Source organism: Cupressus sempervirens, chromosome 5 (genome assembly GCF_028749045.1).
Source record: "Cupressus sempervirens isolate cs-2001-9-10 chromosome 5, ASM2874904v1, whole genome shotgun sequence".
Lineage (NCBI taxonomy): Eukaryota > Viridiplantae > Streptophyta > Pinopsida > Cupressales > Cupressaceae > Cupressus > Cupressus sempervirens.
The window spans coordinates 837,173,299-837,199,526 of record NC_143122.1 but is presented as its reverse complement, the minus strand read 5'-3'; the positions used below and the strand labels follow the sequence as shown (position 1 = coordinate 837,199,526).

General features: G+C 33.8%; 1 non-coding gene across 1 annotated transcript; it reads left to right on the top strand.

Moving 5' to 3' along the window:
• Positions 1–5,222: 5,222 nt before the first annotated feature.
• TRNAG-GCC (transfer RNA glycine (anticodon GCC)) lies at positions 5,223–5,293 on the top strand. Its single transcript has one exon. It is a non-coding gene; the product is annotated as a tRNA-Gly (tRNA).
• Positions 5,294–26,228: the final 20,935 nt, after the last annotated feature.

Here is a 26,228-nt window from a genome sequence, read left to right as displayed (position 1 = left end):
TGTTTTACGGTATGCATTTATGTGTATGTTATTGCTTCCACTATTTTATATATATTGTTGTTATGTTATTATCTTTCAAAAAAAAGTTTGGCAAAATTTGTAAAACTTTCGGTTAATTTCTTTTGGGTTCCCCGATGGGGCATTACAGATAGGGTCTGTTCTCTAATACCAATTGTTGGTCTCAATTGGTATTGAGGTGGGGGGGAGGTGAATCAGTATGCTCACCTCTACCAATTAAAACAATGATCTTACTAACTTTCCTTTCTATCAAATCTTTATCAAACAAAACTACTATGAAAGTAATATAATAGAACCATAGAAGATCATATAGAAGTAGTATACATTAATGACACAAAGATGTTTACATGGAAACTTGCAATTTGAGGGTGAAAAAAATGGTGGGAGTAATATACCCACTAGCCTTTTTTTTCAAGTAAAAGGGTTTCCTATTAAAGGCTTACATTTGTTCCTTCTAAGAACTCATCCTTTTAGGAATGCATGTAATCTATTAAGATTACAAAAGCCTATTAAGGCTACCTCACTAGAGAGTTTTGATGGCTTTTTGAGAGATACATTGTTAGAGGATTTCAAAGACTTATTACAAGTCTACCTTATCAAAGGCTTACAATAGTTGCAATAGTAAGAAATAAAACTAACGATTAGATCTAAAAATGTGGCACAAGTTGCCTTGTAGATACATTATGAAATTTCTTGAATATTCTTTGATCTCCTTTTCATGTTTTGGTTTAACTTGGTGAATGTGCTTTATTCACTTCCTCTTTTTCATGCTTGATCACCGATCTTCTATTACACACTATTCTTCATTATTTTGAGATCCGCCTCCACAAATCTATATTTTTCACAACAACAACGACAACAAAAACCCCAATGACTTCTTCAAAAATGAAGTATGAGTAACTTTTAAATTCACTCATGCAAAATATAGATCGAAACCCTAAATTTTCCTGCTCAAGTCATTCAATTCAAAATTTGAATTGCATAATGAGCATAATCACAATATAGCTGTGACTACCTATGCATAGGCACATATTCATGTAGGCCTACCTTTACTTGTAAGACTACATCTAGAATTGTGCCCTTGTATATTTCAGTCGCTTCTTCTTCTCTGTGTGTGCATGCCATGTCACTCTTAGACGTTCTCCTATTTTTGTCACATCAAGGGTGAGTAGATTGCGACCATCCAACTTCCACTTCTTGCTACATATCATAGGCTTTTCATCCCCAACATCTTTAGTGGTTGCACTTGCTTACAACATTGTAGTCTTCTTGTTAGCCAACTGCCAATCCATGAAAATACTTTAGTACTTATTCAATGTTTGAGTTCACTCCTCACCAATTTTTTGGTCAACCATACCATTGACTAGTGTAGTCCAATACAATACCCATGCCATCATTAATGTGATAGTCAAATTTCAACTCATGATCATCTTAGATCACTCATTCAACACATTTACTGAAATTTTTATTTTAAATATAAATTACTTGTAATCTATAATATTTATCAATCTTTAAGTAATAATGAAACCAACAAAGTATTATATTTTTATTTAAAAAATAGGCTGCAATTTTTCTCTTCCACGCAATTGCAAGTGAAAAGGAGATCCAACGTTTCAATTCTTGCAAATATAATTCTTATTAAATTAGCATGTTTTTAAATCTCAAGGAACTTAATGTTGTAAATAAAATGAACATGACCAAATATCTCTAAGCTTTTTTAAACCCAAATCTTTTGGAAAGTTTTATCAATGGGTTTCCTCTTGCCACGAGTTAGGATAAATGTAATAGGTATTTGATTAATGACTTACCATCACAATTCATTATATTATTTTTAATAATAATTTATTTATTACACATAAATTTATTCATTAGGCGACGAATAGCTAAGAATGTTATTTACTTGTTTCTTTTCTCTTGTGTATTTTTTACTGAATCAATAACCTCTTCAATTTTGGTGTGTTGAATTCCTTTGTGTATTATGACTACATAACCTAATGAATAATAATTGATCATAGAAGTGATGATCCATCATATTCTTAAAATGTAAGCATAATGACTAATATTTCAGATGTAGGAAGTAGACTAAATGTACTTTTATGACATAGCGTTATAACTAGGGAAAACAACCTTTATAATCTATAGCAATTATTATCTTCGAATCTTATGGTGTGCATGCTAATGTCTTATTTTTGTGTAGTGATATTCTTATCAACTTAATATAACTTATAGTAGTTTTTTAGTTCTTAGTCCAGTGATAACTTTTTGGATCAAGTGCACATGACAAGTAAAATTGTAAAATGTTATCCATTTGTCTATTTTCAAGTGTGTTTAGTCATTTCCAAGATACCACTACAAAATAATGCAAAAGATTATCCATTCAAGTATGTTTAATCATATCCAAGATACCACTAGAGGATCTCCTTAGGCCTTATTGAGATCAAAGTTAAACATCTCCATATTACCCACTACAGTAGATTAGTCGAGATTTATCCTACTCGTCCATAAGTTAGAGATCTATTTATTTGAGCTTGAGACCCCAAGTGCCTAGAAAATGGTTTGAGTGTGTGATCTTGGAAACCTATAGATAGGCACATGCACCTACAACTTATATTTTTCATAACTTTCCATAATCCATATATTCAAAGCTCTAACTTAGAAAACCATAACATTTTTATGTTCCTCTTTTTAAAGATCTCCTATGACACACTTCATAAGAGTATCACAATGCAAGATAAGATTTTAAAGTAACCCCATATTTTTCTACATCTTAAAAATTATCATAGTTACTCTCACATCTCATAATTAAATAAATAATTCCAAACATTGGGACTTACAAGGTGTATGACATGAATTTTCCAAAATCCACCAAATGGGAGTTAGGAACATCTTGATGAGACTACACACCCCACAATACTAGAGTTTCACTTGGTACATAACTTTCTTCCTTTCTTTTTATTTCATCTAATCTGACAAATTTTTATTGTTTGTGTTATGGTGTCATGCTCATGTGTTTTGTGGTTGTCTTGTTTTGGTGGTCACATGTCTAATTTTTCTTTTCTCTTTATATATTTGACTTTAGACATGATCCCATGTCATATATGTATTTTTGTAGATCCACTTTTATGCTTTCAATATTAATTTTAATATATTATCCTTTTCTTAAAAAATACTTATAGTTTTTTGAGGTATGTGTCTTCAAATTTCATATGATCTCACATTCTAGAAATTACATATTAACTATCTTACATAAGATTCTACAAACTTATAGTAAAAATCTGTATTCACATCTTGCTATAGGAAATAAAGAGCTTCAATATGCATTTAACTTTCCACATTACTAATAATCCAAGGTAAAGGATTGCTAATGTCTTCTTTCATATTTGTTGATGCTTACATGTAATTGATGAAACATTCTAATTATTCCTTGCAATCCATGTTTTTATTTCAAAAAATCTTTGGGTAGTAGATTTTATAAAGTGATTTAAATGACTTTACTCCTTATATTTGATGTTGTTTGATTTTATTATATTTTGTTTTTATCATTGTTCATATATTGATGAAAGTTAAATCGAGTGGATTTATAAACAAGACATCTTGTTCCCATGACCAATGTTTTAGTTGAAGTTTAAATAGGTACCTCATTTCTATCACTCAAATATGGACTTAAGTATATATATATGACTCAATTGTGTTAATTTGTATTGATTCAACTGACAACAAGTTTTCATTACTTTATATTAATAAAAGCTAAGTTTGATTAAAATAATCTCAACCAATTAACTAAAAATGAAGGCTTCCTCCCTCAATTTAAACATGACTTAATGTCCAAACTCATAATAACTTTATTAATACCCTATACATATATACAATATTTAATTGTCAAAATCTTGAACTATGTTAATTTTTTATTATAAATATTTAATCATCAATATATCATTATTAAGAAATCAGATTACCCATCTGTGACTATTATTTTATTTTTAAATTTTATTGATATTTTTTCTTGGTTATATAAACCACTAGAATAAGTACTCAAAAATATATTCAAGTACTATATTTGCTCCAAAAAAGAAAGATTCCAAGATCTATATAATAATACAAAGGAAAATGTTGTATGAAGTAAGGTTGCCCATAGAAATATTTAATCTCATCTATTTAGTCTCATTTTAGAGGTAAAAGTGGCTCAAACTTTATGGAGGTTTGTGTGAAATCACTAACGTGTATCTTAATTAGGCTGTGTTTGACATGTGGTAGATGGTTGGACAAAAAAAGGAAATAAAAGGACTTTACATAATCCATAATACTATCGATATGTTTTTGGGTCTACATATGGTTACAATAAGAAGGAACTACTCCCTACTCCTAAGAGACATCTAATTTTTCTACAAATGAAGTATACATGCCTTACATTTTTGTAAAATTTGGACTATGACCCCTCTTTAAATTTTTTTTTTTGTGAACTATGATAATTGAGCAAATAGAAGTTCTACTATCCACATCATAAAATTTGAACAACTTTATTAAATTACAGTCATGTAGTTTCCAATTTATCATATTAGATTCTAACTCTTTTGAATTAAACTGTATTTAATTTTTCATCATCAACATTTACATCATATCAAAAAAGATATAAGAGATTGTGTAATATCATCTCAAACATTGATAATAAAAAACTTCATACAATTTAATCAAATAAAGTTAGAATCTAGCTTTATTAAAGACATTCCTGATAAAGCTTAAATTTGTTGAAGTACTAGCTAGAGAGAAATAGTGCAACTTAGCTCCCACAACTTTAACTGATATGTGCAAAATATAGGAATCTGCATTCTCAATTTTATTTTTGATATTTTATTTATTGTGATATTAATATCAAGGTTTAACTGTGTGATTTTGAGTCAAACTCATTGACCCATGTTTGATGAGTAGTGATTCAAAATGGATCCATCTCTCATGAGAATAAATGGAACACTTAGATCCAATGAGTGCTAAGTGTTCCATTTATTCTCATAAGTGATGGATTCATGTTGAATCACTACTCATGAAACATGGGTCAATGAGTTTGACTCAAAATCATACATTTAAATCCTGATCTTAATATCACAATTTGACTTCATGTGGAAATTATCTCCTACTTATCAATTTAGTCATTTTTTATCTTTTCCTTTTCTTAGAAGAAACTATTTAAATTTTTTGAAAGCATCAAGGCACCAGTGGTCTAGTGGTAGAATAGTACCCTGCCACGGTACAGACCCGGGTTCGATTCCCGGCTGGTGCAACAGCTTTTCTGTATTTTGTGGTTTATATCACTGTTTTAATTTAATTAGTAGCAGAGAACAACAGCTAACCAAGCGGATCTGTTACGTTCCATAGGGCTTAGACTTGCAACATTTTTTGGATGAAACTTACGCCAGTTTAGGGCATCCATTTTGATCTAGTTTTGTCAAATGATGTACTTAATTGATTTATGTTCTTTTAGATTTATGTACTCCTACAATTAGCACTTTCAACCATTTATATAAAATGTACATATTATCATATTCTCTAATAGTACTTTGATGAGAGTCGAATCTGACATGGAAATAATCAAAATAGGGACATATTTTACAATTGTGAGGTTTTAGAAATGTTGGCCTATCTACAATATCCTCACTAATATTGGTTTGATTTTTTTACATAAATACATGTTTTATTGGTTTGATTTTTTCTAGCTTTCTAACACAGGAATAAGAGAGGATGCTGCCTCTGCTTTAATCTGTTCTTTCATATTATGATACTGGAGAATGTCGTAGACTTTTTATGCACATATTTTTGTTTGTGTTGGGTGATTTTTATCTATGGCCGATTTTATTCATGTTTACAAAGGCAACCATTAGTCACACAAAAATGTCTATTTTGACTTCACATTGGTAATAAGATAGAATATAATGCAATTGAAAATACTTAAAAGCCACTACCACAAAATCCTTCCTATATGCCAATGTATCACTTTTTTGATAGCTCTTGACATTCTCATAGAAATAATTTCCACAAGATAAATAAAAGGGCATAAAAGCACGCACAACAGTGCACACCCTCATTGGCAAAGGAGTTTAATAAACAATATAAATATACATATAAGTATTCAAGATTGAAAAATGTCATCAAATTCATTACATATATACCTTGAAGATTATGATTAAGTTCCTAGAAGTAATTATGTCTATGTTTAAAACTATTTTCATAATCTAGTATTTATGTCTTGCAAGACATAATGTACAACAATTAGAGATAATGCCATTTGTAACAAGAGCTGCAATGAGCAACGTAATTTCTGTTTCTGCCAAATGCATGTTAGGCTAATTTCTGCCAAATGCATGTTAGGCTAATTTTGAGAAGCAGGTTGTAAGCATCTAACAAAGCAATTGAAATAAAGTCCAAATAAAATTAAAGAATTGATAATGTAGACCAAACTTCTTGTCCAATTACTCTTAGTTGTTGATAATCAAACTATTATAATCTAATCTATCAATATATTATATATAATATTCACATGTATGCATATGTATACATAGAGAGAGATATGTGTATATATACACACACACATATGTGTGTGTGTGTGTGTGTGTTATATCTGTGTGTGTATACATACACACATAAATATATGTATGTATATGTACATATGTATGTGGATATTATATATATGTATATGTATAGATTATATTATAATAGTTTGGTTATCAACAACTTAGATTAATTGGGCAACAAGTTTGGTCTGCATTATCAAAGCCCAAATAAACTTAAACAATTGATAATGCAGACCAAACTTGTTGCCCAATTACTATAAGTTTTTTTTCATAATCAAATTATTTTAATATAATCTATACATTTACGTATATATAATATCTGCATATGTATACTTATACATACATACATACATATGCGTGTGTGTGTGTGTGTATACATATATATACATACATATAATATAAGTATCATTATAGTAAATCATGGGGAAAATCTTATTATTTCTATCTTATAACAAATTAAACTATTTCTTAGAATCCATTAGCCACATTTCTTTTCACTCACTATTTTGGGCTTGCATTTTAATTCAAGATTGTAACTCCTTCTCACCACGTTGCATTTTCTCCATGCACGTTACTTATCTTGATCATGCTCATATTCTTGTGTAACTGAGCTTCATTTTATAAGACATCCAATCACAACCATTCAAAGGTTGCTTCTAAAAGAGTGTACTTACATTCCACACTCTTATTATGCTATACTTTTCTTTCCAGTATGATATCACCCTTGGAATTTAGTGACTAAGAATCATCAAAAGTTAAGAGATCCTCTTATTGGCATAGCATTTCCTAGCGACCTCCATTATAGAAGCACATAGTTGGAGCATTTGCTTCACATTTACCACGTCTCATATTCATTAGGTTGAATCGTCAAATGCTCATAACCACTCATTTTTTATATTATATTTTGTCCATTTGAAATTTGGCCTTTTGATCCTTGCAAATACTATTGAATTTTACCTACATATTATCATGAAAGATCTGATGTGGAATGACATGATTTGTATAACTAGTTTTGTCATAAAAATTTGAATGACCCTGTGGGTGTCGAAGCTTGGTGTAATATATATCATGGTTATGTTTCAGTGAAACCTTATGTATTGATCAGTTGGGAAAGTCATGCGTACAGAGACATTAAAGTACATTTGTGTCTATGAGATTGAGTGGCTTACCTCCCAACAGTATACACTTTACTCATGTTAAGAATTGTGAAATAATCTCATAATCACATGTAAGAACCCCCTTGAGGAGTGGGGAGACTTGTTTTGCAAAATAGAAACTTGTAAATACCATGAATGTTGGATAAGTGGATCAATGATCATCAAGGACAACCAAGTAAGGCTAATATAAAAGGTATAAATCATGGAACCATGGACAGTGTGGGAATGTCTTGAAAAATTGAGAATAATATCTATAATAATATAAAGAATAAAAGTATAGCTAAGTCTAGAAACTATAACCTAGTTAGCTCATGGTGATCCATTGAGGAGAAAAAAAAGACCCACTCATGATATATCATGTACCTTGTAGCTCGGGAAGGATAATCCTAAGGAAGGAAACACATAGGATATCTAGGGATAGGGTGTTCGATTTCATTATATACTTATGATAAAAACAAATATGTGTACCCATAGTAGATGAGAAGTTTTGTAAATACATGTAGTTGAAGTTGCAACAAAGAAAATCTTTATCTTAATTATTGAAATCAATAAGAGCTAATGAAATTGTGGACTTACTCATTCTTGACTTTTCTTAAGAAAACAATTGTTCTCTCTCTTTCAAATGATAAACATGTGCATGTAAATGTGTTATTGATGAACAAATCAACTATGTTTCAAGAAAATTTATTCAAACAATATGAAAATAATGAAAATAACAACAACCATGTGCAAAATGAAATATTCAAGGAGCTTAACTCTCAAGGATTCATGTACCAACTATACAAGTTTTACTTGACACACAAACCATAATGGAGAAAATGAAAAAAGAGGATGAATGATTTAATAACTCAATTTGGGCAAGGGCAAGAAGACACTCACTCCTCACCTCAACCTAGAACTAAACCAGAACCATCAACCCATATAAAATAAGAAAATAAACACCTCCAACATTGTTGGAAATTCAAAAGAAAAAGAAAATACCCAATGCATTGTCTATCGATATTAAGAAAATCAAACCCCCTAAGTTTTTAGGATCTGAGTCTAGGGATGCTATTGAAGCATGGTTGACCAAAATGGAGAAGTATTTTGATATAAGAGGCTTCACTAAATCTTAAATGTTTTTGGAGAATTTACAAGCTTATTGAGGAAGTTGCTATGTGATGGGAAACTAGTAAAGAAGAGTTGAACATTAAGATCACTGACATTATGTGGGATAAATTTGTCATTATCTTCAAGAACCAATGGTTACCTCAATCCTTCTATGATTACAAGGTGTTATATTCTCAAAGCCTCAAACAAGGGGATTTGATAGTGAACGAATATGGGAAAGGTTCACTCGACTCTTGAAGTATATTCCTACCTGTGAACAAGATGGGAATTTCAAGATCAAATTTTTTATCATGGGGTTAAATAGGATTGGGGGAGTTGTAGACGTGTTAGCATCTTAAACCATGAAAGAGGCCCTTGAAAAGGCCATCCAGGAAAACAATCTAAAGAAGGATGATTCTATCTATGATATAAGAGGAAGGCTGTTTGGAGTGCATTTAGTTCCAAACCAAGTACTCACAAAAAATAACTTTAAGAATTTTAAAGCTAATAAACTAAAAGTTAAGGGGAATAATAATAGATATTTGAATGGAAAGTCTAGCAAAAATAGTGACAACAAGGGAAATAAAAAGAAAGGACCAACTAAAGGTTGCTTTGTTTGGGTTAGAGACCACTAAACCAACAAATGTTCTAACAAGGGCATACCTCTAATCAATAAACATGTCCTTGCTTACCACCTTAACAAACCATCATATAGTAGACGATCCATGTAGAATTGTATAACTGTCAAGTAGAGCATAAGTTAGGCCCCATAGAAACCCCAATTAAGATTTATGGAACCTCATCTCCATATTAATTGACACTAGAGCCACTGAATATTTTATATATCAAAAAATGTTAACTAGATTTCCAAAAAGGATTGGATTTATGGAAAAACCAAAAACTATTGAATATGCAAGACAATCAAAGGCTTGGGCAAACTAATGCTTGTTTGAGGCTTAGGTAGACTTTCCAAACTTTTTCATTGAGGCTAACTTGTACATAACATCTCTAGGGTCATTTGAAATTATTATGAGGATAAATTGGCTTAGTGAACATATGGAAAAAGTTTCTTGTCTATCTAAGGAAGTAGAATGCAAGATGAATAGGGGAATCCTATATACATTAAAGGAATATTACATGAAGTAAAAGTGCGTTAGATATCAACCATGCAACTTAATGTTAGGATTAACCATGAACATAAATAAAAGCTACATCCAAATATAACCAATATCAAAAAATAATAAGTCACACAAAAGAGAACACAAGACACAAAGATTTAATGTGGTTCACCTAATCCCTAGGCTACGTCCACCAACATCAAGTCCAATACTATTATTATCTAGTGATTAGAATCTACAATCCCTTACAACTCACTACCTCTACAAGAATATACAATATCATCATATGAAATCCCTAATCGTAAGCCATTTTATACAAGCTTTTCCACTTACAGAATTAGGGCTAGAATAAGTCATCCAATAGAAAAAAATAAAAATTGACACCTTTTACAATACTAGAGTCATTTTTGGCATAGGGGTACTGCCCCCAAAAACCCTCGTAGGGGCGTTGCCCCTCGACCCCATCTTGTACTGTGACTAGGAGCACACTTGGGGCATTGCCCCAAGACCCTGCAAGGGGCACTGCCCTCAAACCCCCATAGAAATAATCTAGGGGGAAATTGCACCAAATAAACCTCTCCACATCACAACAATCTTCCACTTGGAGACTGATCATAGCATTGCTAAACTTGTAGCTCCAACTGGAATATCAAACCACCCTAGACTTTGTTGTTCTTTTATTCTATTCAATCTAGAAGACAAACCAAAGCTGAAGAGGAGTTCAACTTCTTCCTTGTGTGTATGTATGCATGTCTATATACACACACACACACACACACACACACACACACACACACACATGTGTGTGTGTATATATACATATATACATATGTAGATGTATATGTGTGTGTGTGTGTGTGCATATATTTAAATTATAACATATACACAGTAATATGTGTATTTGAAACATAATATGTATGTATGTATATGTGTCGATGACACATACAAATATATATAAATAATACAAGCATCATTATAGTAAATCATGGGGAAAGTTTTATTATTTCTCTCTTATAAAAAATTAAATTTATGCTTAGAACCCATCATCCACATTTATTTTCACATATTATTTTGGCCTTGATTTAATCAAGATTGTAACTCCTTCTTGCCACCTTGCATTTTATTCATGTACGTAACTTATCTTAATAAGGCTCACATTCCCATATAATCAAGCTTCATTCTATAAGATATCTAATCGCAAGCATTCAAAGATTGCTTCTTAAAGAGAGTACTTACATTATGCACTCTTACTTTGCTATAATTTTCTTTCCAGTATGGTATCTCCCTTGGAGAAGCGATTGAGAATCGTCAAAAGTTGAAAGAGCCTCTTATTGGCATAAGATTTCCTAGTGATATCCATTATAGAAGTAGACACTTGGAGCATTTGCATCACATTTACTGCATCTCATATTCATCAAGTTAAATCCCTAAATGCTCATAATTGCTCATGGTTGATATTATGTTTTGTTCATTTGAAATTTGGCCTTTCGAGCCTTGCAAATATTATTAAATTTTACCTAAATATTCTCATGAAAGATTTGATATGGAATGACATGATTTGTACAACTAGTTCTGCCATACAAATTTGAATGGCCTTGTAGGTATTGAAGCTTGTTGTAATATATATCATGGTCATATTTCAATGAAACCTTATGTATTAGTTAGTAGTAAAATTTGTAAGTACTAGGCATTAAAGTACCTATATGTCTCAAAGACCAAGTGGTTTGCCTCCCACCATTATATCATCTAACATTTTACTCATGTTATGAACCATGAGTTAATTTCATAATTACATTTAAGAACCTCCTTAAGGAGTGGGGGGTTTTGTTATTCAAATATAAATTTATAAATACCATGAAGGTTGGATAAGTGCACTAATAATCATCAAGGACAACCAACTAAGGATGCACTAAAAGTTGTAAATCATCGAACCATGGACCGTGTGAGAATGTCATGCAAACTTGGGAATAATATTAGTAGTAATATAAAGAATAAAGTAAAGATAAGTCTAGAAAATAATAAAATAGTCATTGCATGGTGTTTTTGATGCAGGAGCATCCTAGGGTATTTGGAAATCCTACATGGTGATGTGGTTGGACCTTGGAGTTGGACAACTCAGTTGTAGAAGGGCTGGTGCTTGGTCATTATTGAGTATTTCTTAGGTGTAGTGTTGATTGAAAAGCTTGGTTGCCAAAGATTTTCTCAATATCTACATTGTTTCTCAACATATAGTGTCTTGCTCAAAACTCAAAGGAGCTCAATAATGCTTGGCTAGTGGTTGCTAACACTTGACAGTTTGGGCTTGCCAAACAAAGCTCTTGTGGATTTAATCAATAGACTTGGAGCATTTAATGAATGTGGCATGTGATCGGGACATGGAGTGATCATGGGAGTTTGTGTGGACCTATTTGGGTCTTGGTTATTTATTTTAGGTGTATTTAATGGGTGATGTAAGTCTTCTGAGGCATTTGGTATTTAATATCTTCTATAGTATCATTGTATTTTATATAAGGGTTTATTTAATTTGTAACTTGCTAGGGTGACTGGCTTAGTTGGGTATAAGTAGAGGGTCTTGTGGAGTCTAGAATCATTATTTATCTAGCATGGAGAAGAAGGAGCAACTGAGAGAGAAAAGTTTGTGAGTAGAGCTAGTAGTTGTGGCTTGGGAAACAAGGAGATTTCTTGGTAGCTTGCAAGAACAAGTTTAGATCTCACTGGAGATTTCTTCTAGAGTGCTATTATGCTATAGATCTAGACTAGCTAGGGTTTTTGATTGGATCTTGAGGGATCTTACAAAACTATTACTTTCTTTGTATTTGGCCATAACTGAGAAGGACTTAAAGCCCAAAATATTGCATGCAATCACTTGATTTATAAATAAAGATTTGTGTTTGGTATCATATCTTGTATCTTGTGTTGTATTTCTACTGTGTGGTTATTTATTGGGAACTAGATCACCTCCATTGTGGGTTCATTCGATTTTGCACTACATCATGTGGTATTAAAGTGAAGGTTTGATCTTGTGGATTTATTGCAAAGGGTTTGTGAGGATCTTGGAAGATGCCTCTTAAAATATATGACCCTAGGGTGATTGAAGATCTCCATGATGTTCTGGAAGTAAGGATTTAAGAGAAAGTTAGATAAAATTTTACATTTGAGATGGACTTGATGAAGAATGAGATCATGAGGGCTATAGCTGGTGTACCTTGACATGTGGGTATTGAAGATGATTATGAGGAAGTTGCTAAAAACTTTGAGGTTTTTGGATTGAGTGGTGAAGATAGAACCAATCGAGTTGACAGATCTCTGGAAGATAAAGTTGGTCGGCTAGAAAGATCTAACACTCAGTTGAAGCTGAAGCACAAAATGGATGTTTCTAATTTCTTAGGTACTTTGAATCCTAAAGACTTGATTGATTGGATTGGTGAGATAAGAGACTACTTTGAGTTAGAGGATATTGGTGATCCTCTTAGAGTGAGGTTGGCACAAACCAAACTGAAAGGGCATGTTTCTCTTTGGTGGAAAGAATTGTAAAGTGATCAAGAAGAGGAAGGTGAAATGAAGATCACTAGGTTGAGACTAATGGTCGCAAAATTGAAGGCTAAGTTCATACTTTTTTATTATGAACTTGAATTGTTGAAGAGGTTGCGAAAAATTTAAACAAAAGGATTTTTCTATGAATGATTATATCAAGGAGTTCTACAAGTTGACTACTTGGTCTCGGCATAGAGAAATTTCTAAGGAAAATGCAGCTTGGTACATTAATGACTTGAGGGTCAATATTTAGGATGAGATTTGTATGTTGAATATTGCTTTGGTTGAAGATGTTTATCACTATGCTCTAAGGGTAGAATATAATTTGAAGAGAACATATCAAGGTAGTTCTCATGGAAAGGAGAAGAAATATCACTCAACAAAGGGTAATTTGACTATAGAAGATGAACCAAAACTTGTTGAACCAAGGAAGAGGATGGGTAAGGGTGCCTTTAAAGGTAATTATTTTCATTGTGGTGAAGAAGGACATAGAGCTTATGGATTTTCCCAAAAGGTTGGTGATAAGAGAGCTTATGTGGTGTGTGATGTTGAAGACCATGTCAATTAAGCTAAGGAAGGGGATAATTTATTGGCTTGATGAGTATTTTTTAGTAAGAGGGAATTGGAACCTTGTCCAAGGAGTTATTTGTTCAGGACTCATTTTAAGTCTTGTAGTAAATTTATGTAATGTGATTGTAGATGGTGGTAGTATGGATAACCTTGTTGCTAAGGAGATGGTTCAGAAACTTGGTTGAAGAGAGTGAGACATCCTTGTCCTTATAGGATTAGTTGGTTACAAGATGAACATGCTTTAGAAGTGAGTGAGAAATGTCTTGTTAATTTTTAGATTGGGTTGTATAAGGATTAAGTGTTGTGTGATGTTGTGGACATGAGTAGTTGTCACACATTTATTGGTAGAACTTGGTAGTATGATTGCAAGACTATGCATGATTGTGTCAAGAATGTGATTACTATTGAGAAAGGTGACATGAAGCATTCCTCAATTCCTTTGCAAAATGAAGAACTTGGTAGGAAGAACTTGAGTATTGGTAGTCAATTTGAGTTGAAGGATTTTGAGAGGGTTGGAGATCAGTGTGGAAAAAAAACCTATGGAACACCAAGGATGAATGTGAAGAAGAAAAGAAAATATTTATTTGTTGTTGGAAAGGATTGGTAGAAGTGGAATGAGGGAAAGAGTGTGCAAGTTGAAGACTTGGAGTATATGTATGTGAAGAACTAGTTTGGGATTTATGTGCTCAATGGATGTTCTTTTAAATACTAAGAACATGATACAGGAACATCCTAGGGTAGTTATACATCCTACACATTAGAGGGATTTTGGTTTTGGAGTTGAGGACTTAGTCAGCAAAGGAATGGTGCTTGGTCATTACTAGGTGTACTGTTGGTCAAGGTGCTCAATTGTTGAAGGTTTTCTCAATATATATTATTTCTTGACCCATACTATGTTTCTCAACAATTAAAGGAGGTTCAAGATGCTTGAGGGAGCTCGGTCGTGCTAGGATGGTGGTTTCTGATGCTTGATAGTTTGGGCTTATTGAACAATGTTCTTGCAAATTTGATCAACTACTCAGTATATTTAATGCATGCAGAGTGTGATCATAATGTGGAGAAATTGTAGGAGTTTGTGTGGACCTATTTGAGTCTTGGTTATTTTTCATATGTGTATTTAATGGGTGTCGTAAGCCTCTAAGGCATTTGGAATTTAATATCTTTTGTAGGTCAACCTATGGCTTAAGTATGCATTTAATGTAAAGTTCTATTTGTAACTTCCTAGGATGACAAGTGGCTTAGTTGGGTATAATTAAGGGGGTCTCGTGGAGTCTTGGATCATTATCATCCAACATGGGGAAGAGAAGTAGCTGAGAGGAGTGACGTATACCAAAGCTAGTAGTTGTCACTTTGGAAACACAATGATTATTTGGTGGCTTGTGAGAACAAGTTTAGATCTTGCTAGAGATTTCTACTAGAATATTGTTGTGCTACATATATGGACTAGCTATGGTTTGGGTTGGATCTTGAGGGATCTTGCAGAACTATTACTTGATTTGTATTTGGCCATAATTGGGAAGGCCTTACAGCATGACACATTTCATGTAATGAGTTGATTTATGAATAAAGAATTAAGTTTGGTATCAAATCTTGTATCTTGTGTTGTGTTTTCACTATGTGGTTATTTTCTGGGAGCTAGATCATCTCCATTGGGGGTTCATTTGGTTCTATATTACATTAGGTGGTATTAGAGAAAAGGTTGGTCTAGTTGGTTTTTATTGTAGAGGATTTGCAAAGATCTTGGAAGATGCCTCCAAGAAGATTGGGCCCTAGGGTGATTGAAGATCTCTATGATGTTTTGGAAGCAAGGATCTCATAAAAGGTTAAAACTAATTTCAGATTTGAGATGGAGTCAATGAAGAATGAGATCATGATGGCCATAGATGGTGTACCTTGGTATGTGGGTACTGAAGTTGGTTATGAGGAAGTTGTTGAAGACTTTGAGGTTGTTGGATTAAGTGGTGAAGATAGAACTGACTGAGTTGAGAGATCTATGGAAGAAAGAGTTGGTCGAACAAATAGATCTGACACTTGGTTGAATCTGAAGCACAAAATTTATGTTTCTAATTTCTTAGGTATTTTTAATTCTGAAGACTTGATTGATTGGATTGGCAAGATGGAAGACTAATTTGAGTTAGAGGATATTGGTGACCTACTCAGAGTGAGATGGGCACAAAATAAGTTAAAAGGGCATGCTTCTCTTTGGTGGAAAGAATTGCAAAGAGATAGAGAAGAGGAGGGTGAAATGAAGATCACCTATTGGAGATTGATGGTGACAACCTTGAAGGAAAAAAACATACCTGTTGATTATGAACTTGAGTTGTTTTAGAGGTTGTAGAATATGAAACAAAAGGATTTGTCTATGAAATATTATATTGAGGAGTTCTACAAGTTGACTATTCAGTTTGAGCATAGAGAAATTGCTAAGGAGAAGGTGGCTTGGCACATTAATGGTTTAAGATTCAATATTATGGATGAGATTGGTATGTTGAATATTGCTTCAGTTGATGCTAATTATAAGTATGCTTTGAGGGCAGAAGATAAGTTCAAGAGAAGAGATCAAGGTAACCCTTGAGGAAAGGAGAAGAGGGATCACTTAGCAAAGATGAACCAGAACCTATTGATTCGAGGAAGGATGAGTAAGGTTAGATTTAAAGGTAATTATTTTCATTGTGGTGAAGAAGGTCATAGAGCTTGTGAATGTTCATACAGAGCTAGTGATAGGAGAGTTGCTATGGTTAATGAAGATAAAGCTTGCATCAATGAACCTGAGTAGGAAGGGGAGAATTTGTTGGCTCAGCAAGTACTGTTCGGTAAGAGGGCATTGGAACCTTGTCAAAGGAGTAAATTGTTCAAGATTCGTTGTAAGTTTGTTGGTACAATCTATAATATAATTATGGATGTTGCAGTAAAAATAACATTTTTGTTGAGAAGATGGTTTAGAAGCTTGGTTTGAAGAGAATGAGACATCCTTTTCCTTATAGGATTGGTTGGTTGCAAGATGAACATGCTTTGGAAGTGAGGGAGCAATGTCTTGTTGATTTTTAGATTGGAAAGTATAAGGAACAAGTGTTGTGTGATGTTGTGGACATGAGTACTTGTCACATATCTCTTGGTATAATTTGGTAGTATCATTATAGGGCTATGCATGATTGTTTCAAGAATGTGATTACCATTGAGAAAGGTGGTAAGAAGCATTCCCTGATTCCTTTGCAAAATGAAGAACTTGGTAGGAGTAACTTGAGTATTGGTAGCCAAGTTGAGTTGAAGGATTTTGAGAAGGCTAGATATTAGTGTAGAAAGAGAACATGTGGAATGCCGAGGAAGGATGTGAAGAAGGAGAACAAATAGTTGTCTATTACTAGAAAGGATTGACAGAAGTGGAACAAGGGAAAGTGCATGCAAGTTGAAGACTTGGAGGATATGTATGTGAAGAACCAGTTTTGGATTTATGTGTTGAATCCTAGAAGATGTTCTTCCAACTACTAAGAACATCTTTTCTCACTTGGAGTGTTTGATGTAGGAGCATCCTAGGGTAGTTAGCCATCCTGCATGTTGGAGGGATTTTGGCTTTGGAGTTGAGGACTCAGTTACCAAAGGAGTGGTTCTCAGTCCTTAAGCTTTTGTCATCATATACTATATTTCTTGGAAATTGAAGGAGGTTGGTGATGCTTGAGGGAGCTTAGGTGTGCTTGACTATTGGTTGCTGATACTTAAATATTTGGGCTTCTTGAGTGGAGTTTTTGTAGATTTGATCAATTGACCTGATGCATTGAATGCATAAGTAGTGTAATCATAACATGGAGTGATTGTGAGAGTTTTTGTTGACCTATTTGGTTCTTTTTTATTTTTCTTATGTGTATTTAATGGGTTTTGTAAGCCTCTAAGGTATTTGGTATATAATATGCATTGTAGACCTACTTGTGGCTTAAATATTTATTTAATGTAAAGATTTATTTAATTTGTAATTTTCTAGGATGACTTATGTCTTAGTTGGGTATAAGTAAGGGGGACTTGTGGAGTCTTGGATCATTATCATCCATTATGAAGAGGATGAGTAAGTGAGAGGAGTGAAGTGTGGCAGAGCTAGTAGGAAGTTTATACTAGAGTATTGTTGTGCTACATATCTAGACTAGGTAGGGTTTGGGTTGGATCTTGAGGGATCTTGTTAAACTATTGCTTGCTTTGTATTTAGTTGTAACTAGGAAGGCCTTACATCCTAACACATTGCATGTAATGAGTTAATTTATGAATAAAGAATTGTGTTTGGTATCAGATCTTGTATCTTGTGTTGTGTTTCCTCTGTGTGATTATTTTCTAGGAACTAGATCACCTCCATTGGGGGTTCATTTGGTTTCGTACTACATTAGAACATATTTTTTCACATGGGGTGTCCAATATAGGAGCATCCTAGGGTAGTTAGACCTTGGAGTTGGAGAACTAGATCATAGAAGGACTGGTGCTCGGTCATTATTGGGCAATTCTTGGGTCTAGTGTTGGCTAAGGATCTCGATCGCTGATGATTTTCTCAACATTTACACTATTGCCTTACATATATTGTATTTCTTGGCACTTGAAGGGGCTCTACAGTGATTGGCTAGTGGTTGCTAACACTCAATAGTTTGGGCTTGCCGAACAGAGTTCTTATGGATTTGATCAATCAACTTGGAGCATTGAATGGATGTGGTATGTTATCATGACATGGAGTGATTGTGGGAGTTTGTGTGGACCTATTTGGGTCTTGGTTATTTTTCTTAGGTATATTTAATGGGTGTTGTAAGCCATCTAAGGCATTTGGTATTTAATATTTGTTGTAGGCTAACTTGTGGCTTATATATATATATATATATATATATATATATTTAATATAAGGGTTTATTTAATTTTTAACTTGCTAGGCTAACTTGTGGCTTAGTTGGGTATAAGTAGAGGGGCTTGTGGAGTCTATAGTCATTATTCATCCAACATGGATAAGGAGTAATTGAGAGAGAAACATTTGTGAGAAAAGCTAGTAGTTGTGGCTTGGGAAACAAGGAGATTGCTTGGTGGCTAGAAAGCACAAGTTTAGATCTTGCTAGAGGTTTCTTCCAAAATACTATTGTGCTACAAATCTAAACTAGCTTGGTTTTTTTATTGCATATTGAGGAATATTCTAGAACTATTAATTTCTTTGTATTTAGTCATAACCAAGAAGACATTGTAACCTGACACATTGCATATAATTAGTTAATTTATTAAAAAAATGTTTGTATTTGGTATTAGATATTGCATCTTATGCTGTGTTTCCATTGTGTGGTTATTTTGTAGGAATTGGATCACCTCTATTGGGGTTTCATTCAATTTTGCACTACATTAGGTTAATTAAGGAATGTTTAGTTTGTCAAGTGGTGGGTGATTGAGAACACAGTATCCATGTAAATCCCTAGCGAGGGTAGATTAGTAGCAATTGATGTTGTTGTGATCACTAGAGGTCAGAATAGCCACTGATTGAATGGATAGGTTGATAAGAGGGACTCCATGGTCTAGCCAGTTGGGTAGTTGAAACTTTGACATGAAGATTCTTAGGTGGTAGGATGACATGGTGTTCTCTTTCCTTTTATCATGTAAGGTAAGGATATTTTCATATGAGAGTGAGAGGGGATACACTAGGTCCATATTTGGGTGGTTAAGCTTCTATCAATGTTTTTCCTCTCCACCAATTCCAAGACTTGCACAAGATAGATCATGGTTACATAGTTAGCCTAATGTAGTTAATGCGTATCTTATTTCCTTTCTATGTGCATTAAAATTCTATTTAACATGTAATTATTTATGTTGTTATTGTATTATTTCCTTTCTATATATGAAATGATATTTGAATGTATCAATTAGTTAATGATCCTTCTATTTCATGTATGCATCATTCATATAATGATCTCTCTTTACCATTTGTTAGTTATTATATTTCACGAGAATCGATTAATCTATTATTATAGCTAAACCCTTACTCATGAACATCTGAATATTCTTATTTTTGAATGTTTAACTAGGAGTTAAATAAAGTTTTGCAATATGGGTCATTAAATTTAGATATTTTGAACAATTCTCCAAGCTAAGGTTTTCATTATAGTTATTTCAATAACATTAACACCCACATTAAAATGATCCATGCAGACTAGAGAAAATGACATTACCCTCTTACTGACATGAAAAAGGGCATCATAGTCCTCCATAATACAATGGGAATAATAACTTAATCTCAACTCCTTATTTTGAAGCATACAAAGTGAGGAAACTAATGTTTCATTGTGATTATTTACCTAACTAACATATCATATATATAAAATTTATTGGAATGAATATGATTTTCTTTTTCATCATTAGTTTCCTACAGGAAAAGTAAGAGATAGATCCAAATAAGATAGCTATTTCCATTTTAAATACAAGACATTTTTTACAATATTTACCTATGATAGAGTGTGGGGTAAAAGAGAGAATTTTACAACTGCACATAGTACCAATCTACAACTACAATGGGTTGTAATGCAGTGGAATTAGTTATGCCAAGAAGAAAAGTTGAACCATATAAAAATTCCATAACCATTAACAAGTCATGTTGATAATATCTATAAGAAATAAAATCATAAACATTAAAACACATTTTAAAGCACCTATGTAATTTAATATCAATCCCAATAACTAAAAACTAATGTTATATATTAAATGGGCTTTCATAAGTATTTAAATGTATATTGGTGCAAGAGCACCTAGGTAGGTGAAAAGTGAACCTAGGGCTTCTTTGATGTTTTAGCTTGTAGTGATGCTAGCCACATCACTAGTTCAATAAGAGGACTAACTTGGTCCTAGGGTGTGAGCAGATAGATTGGAAGAGCCCAAAATGGCAATGTTTCTCTCATTGCTCAAAAATTACCCATTTGGGTATAATAGGGCATTATTAGGTTTTGAGGGATAAATAGGGAAATTAAGTGTTTTTAGGACCTTATTAGGTGTTTTATACCTAACTAAGACTTTTTTCATAGGTTGGTAGCATATGGAGCAAGTTTGAGTAGTCAATTTGCAAAATTGAAAAAAATTGCTCATTTTTTGGAAAGTTGTCATTGACAACTTTTGCAAATTTCTTGCAAAAAGAGAAACTTATTAGTTAGATCTCTTTAACTAATTGAATTAGGTTTTAATTCTCTTGTAACTTATTTATAAATCCAAACTCAATCTTGTACATGGGTTGGAAAAATAAGAATTTCTAATGTACAAACTGTGTAAACAACATTTGAATAATAGTCTTTGTTTTTTGAACTATTGGCATGTGTATGGATTAGTTTTGGTATTGTTAGTGTTGGAGGAGTTAGTGGAACTTTTTTTCATATTTTTTACTTAGTTTTTTTTTCATTTTAGTAAGCTTTGTGTGTTTAGTTTAATTGTTTTGTGAATCAACAGTCTGTTGTTCTGAATAGAACTACTTGGACAAATAAGGTTCTAGGGCCATTTACCACCATATGCATTGTAAAACCTCTTGGTATTTGGAACTAGACTCCATGTAATCCATTACAGTACTGGATGTCCCATGCAAAGTACAAATTTTTCTTGTGAGGTGATTCCCTAGGCAAGCCATTCTAGTTTGGTTAGGGATCACCGAGTAGCAAATGAGCTTTGGAGAGGATTGGAAGTGTAGATACTCTAATCCAAGTAGGTGGTGAGTGAAAAGAAGGTGTGATATAACCCCAATATTGAGGATAAGTTCTAGTGAGGTTGCAAAACTATTTTATGAAGAAAACAACACTCAAACCCTTGAAACCCTTAATAATAGGCTAAAATTGTGCCTGGGTTGTATGAACAAGTTGGAAACTCAAGACTTCCAAAATATTCAAGGTTACTGCAAAGGGTATTAGGAATGGTAATTTTTTTGGGTACTTGTTAAGGGATTTTTCTAGATATTCAACTTTTTGTGCTTTTGGAGGGCTAATCCTTGTAGCCTTTTTCCAAGCATTTGAGTGCAATTTGACTTGCAGGTTGCAACTTGATTAGGGTTTTGATATTGCTTTGGGTTGGGATTTTGAAAAGAGACCTAGGGAATACCTAGGTATTCATTCATTATATGGAAGATCCAAACAACATTTGGTTATGTTTTTCGAAGAGAGTTCATGAGCAAACTTGTACTATCTAGTTGATGTGTACCAGTTGAAGGAGTAGAATCTATTCAATAGAATTCTTAGAGATATAGGATGTGTAGAAACCCTATTTTGTTAGGTGAATGACCTAAGAATACCCTAGAGAGCTAAGGGTTTGAGAGAAATATTGGTTGTTACATTAGAGTGGTATCAGAGTAGGTTAAAGATTTGGGAAGAAGTGATGGATGTATGCAACTACTAGAGAGTTAGTGGGTGAAACCAGGATGGTAACAAATGAAAAACTAGCCAAGGAAGTTGATAAAAAAAGGGAGAAAAGGTAAATGTGAGATTGGATGTAGTTGCTAATGTAACCATGAGGAAGGAAGAAGAGGAAAATGAGAAGGGTAAAGAGGTAGTGGAGGAAGATGTAGTCCCTAAACCTAACCCTTTCTTGAATGAAGAGTCCTTCTTGAAGGTTATCAAAGCCCTAGGGGGAAAGATTTGGAAGGTGTACCACTTTTTAGTGGAAATATGGTCATAGATGTAGTCATGGACTAGATAGATGTCATGGAGAACTATTTTGAGTATGAGGGGGTATCAAAGACACAAAAGGTTAAAGTGGCTAAGTCAAGGCTCAAAGGCTCAACTCTAACATGGTTGAAATATGTACAAGATGAGAGAATTAGCATGCATAAGACTCCTATAGCTAATTGTAATGCGATGTCACTAAAGTGAAGGAGAACTTTCTACCTAAAGACTTTAAGATCCAACTCCAAAAGAGAAGACAACGACTGAAGCAAAAGACTTAGATGTCACCTCTCATACTAAGGAATTTTAGAGGCTATGTCTAAGATCCAAAAATAAAGAAGATGATCCAATCAAGGTGGCTATATACTTAGGTGGTTTGAAGTGGAATATATAGGAGGAGCTTAGTTTGTGGGCAGCTACCACTATCCAAAGGTGTCATTAGCTAGCTCTAAAGGTAAAGGAAAATTTAAAAAGGAAAGGGCAACAATCAAAGAGGTTAAAGAGGAGGCTACCAAGGTAGAGATAGTGAGTAGATGAATCAAGGTGTGGGCAAGTTCACAAAGAAAACTAGTGACAACTCTTCAAGAGGTGGTTATAGTAGAGGAAGAGGTAACCAAGGAGGAACAAGTAGGGGAATATGATCAGGTAGATCCAACTCTTACTATGCAACTATGAAATGTTATAGCTATGGTTAATTGGGTCATCTAGCCTATAGATGCCCAAAGAAGCCTTCTTCCTCAAACCAAGACAAAAGGATGGCATATGTGCAAGAGGAAAATTTTATCAAAGAATATTATGTGGACCAAATTGAATTTTAAAAAGGTGAGAATATCATGTTTAGGAGAGTGGTGATTAAACAACTAGCTCTAGATGAACCTAGACATGGAAGGGAATTGTTTAGGATAAAATGCAAAATCCTAGAGAAAGTGTGCAAACTGGTGGTGGATTTAGGGTCCACTAATAATGTGATGTCAAAGGAGGCTATTACTAAACTAAAATTGTAGAAGATACCTCACAAAAATCCTTACAAGGTTACTTGGCTTAACAAGGGGTATAACATCTTGGTTAATGAGCAAGCTTGGGTGGATTTTTTCATAGTAGGATACAAGGACAAATTGTTGTGATGTATTGCATATGGATTCTTGCCAGCTTTTGCTATGCAAGCCTTGGAAATTTTGATAGGGATCTTGTGTATGATGGTAGAGATAATGTCATAACCTTCAAAAAGAGAGGTAAAACCTTCAAAATTCAGTCTTTATTGGAAGGAGAGGAATCAAAATCTAAAGTACCTAGTGTGTTGTTTTGTAGTGGGAAAGAATTTTTTAAAGACCTCAAAGATGAAGAATGCCAGAATTATGCAGTATTGCTGAAGTCTAAAGAAAAAGAGAGTGTAGTCAAGGAACCCTTACCAATTAAAGTCTAAACTTTGCTTGAAAAATACAAGGACATCATGAGTGATGGTACTCTAGCTACCCTACCTCCTAGGAGGATTATAAGTCATCAAATTGACTGTGTTCTAGGTGCATTGTGTTAGAGTAAATAATTATTATTTACCCTTTTACTTAAGTTTACTTAGGTTAATGCATTAGTTATTAGATGTCATCTAGGAGTTGTTGACAACATGAGAGTTTGTTCCTATCTAAGTCATACTTATCTTCTCACCTTGATCGAGGATAATCCACCTTTTGTGGATGTATGCTTAGTTGTCAACCTTATCTCCTAGAGCTTTCTAACTTGTTCTACAAGCTTCTTAGAAGCCTTTATATTTGGGCTCTCCTATTATAATTTCATATCTTTTCATATCATATTGTACAACAATTTCATTTTTCATTGTTGCAATATCTTCTCTCTCTCTCTCTCTCTCTCTTAGTCTGTTTAGTTTCTCCAAGCTTCAACCTTCTTTCTTTGGTTTCCCTTTAGCAGGTTATTTACATGCAAGTGATCTTGGTGAGCTGTAAAGTTAGCTTTCATCAACTTCTACATGGTATTAGATCCTCCCTGCTACTTCTTTTTTTGAAGGATTTTTGAAGCCACAATTTGGAGATGCAAACCCTAGTTTGTTTGTGATTTTTTCTTCAATTGGAAGGAATAGCATTTTTTGGAGCACTTTGGGCCTAAGCAGATGCTACCATTGAGTTTAGAAGGCCCGTTACAATTAGAATCTATATAAAAATTTTCCATTTTGGACAAAGTTGCTCTGAGAAGCAATTTTTTTTACCTTGGTAGGCCGTACGGATGAGTTTTTTCAATATATATATATATATATTTAGGGCCACTTGATGGCCACCACTGTGCCATCATAGCCTCACTAGTGTGTAGCTAAGGTGCCACTACTTTTGGTAGTGCAGTCGCAATGAGACTACCACTTCGCGGCCCCCACAACGCCATCGACCCTCCACCCTTCAGGTAGTGCCACCAAAGCTGGCCACCCCTGCAATTGCCTCCACTAGCGGTGCCTCCTAGCCACTACCCCTATGGCTATTCACTCTACTATTGACACATGTACCTTCTTGCCACACTAGTTGCACAAGTGGCACTTCCTGCAAATGCCATGTGGCATGGGTGCTATGTGGCCACACCACATCATCAGCCAACTGCCATGTGGATGCCATGTGGTAGTCTTTTTCTGCCATGACAACCATCTAGCCATCAATTTTAAGCTTTGTGAATATTGATGTTAGCATGACATCATCACTACATTAGCACACTCTGGCCTCTTCTTTAGGTCCCTTTTTGACCGACTCGCTATTTTTTGGCCATAACTTGAGCATATAGATCTATTTTTCCAATCCAAAAGAAGTGTCAGAAAGCTAGTTCTAAGATAGAGACATTGGTGCAAGTATTTTTTGATTTTGATGTAGTTTTCTTGCCTAATTTGGTAGTCAAAATTAGATGTTCTATTTTTTACTCTAGCAAGCATATCTTGTGAACCCCATCTTTGTTTTTTGAAAATGTTATATTTTTGGAAAGTTGGTTTTGTCTACTTTTCAAAAATGCTATAATTTCCTCTAGATTCTACCCCATGCTCTTTCTATCATATTTTTGGCATTTTTTTTCTCTATGGTGGATATCTTGGGTTTTCTAGGTTCGAGGATCATTTTCAGGGCATGGGATCTTTTGTTTTGGGTTGTGTTATCTTTTGTATCAGATTTTTTCCCTTTTTGATCATTGTTGATATCATTTGTAAGAATATTTATGCAAACACACTGAGATAAAGTTCCACTCTTGCATTTTGGGTTCATGAATATTGTTTTGAGATAGTTGTACTCACACTATTTTATAAAGCTCCATGGGGGGGTTAGTTGTATGCCATTTTTGTGCCCTATTCCTTTGTCAAGTGAGTGTCCCTTCCATGACATTAGCCCCATGATGTGTCAGTGACATGTGCCTTTATAGGTGTTTGTACCTCTTACTCTCTCTCGATGTTCTTGGTTCTTTCTGCAAAGGATTTTGGCCCACTTTTTCAGTTGCATGTCACCTCACCCCATCTACATTAAGGGGGGTTATTCTATTGTTTCTAATGATTCCTTGGTTCAATGGTTTGAT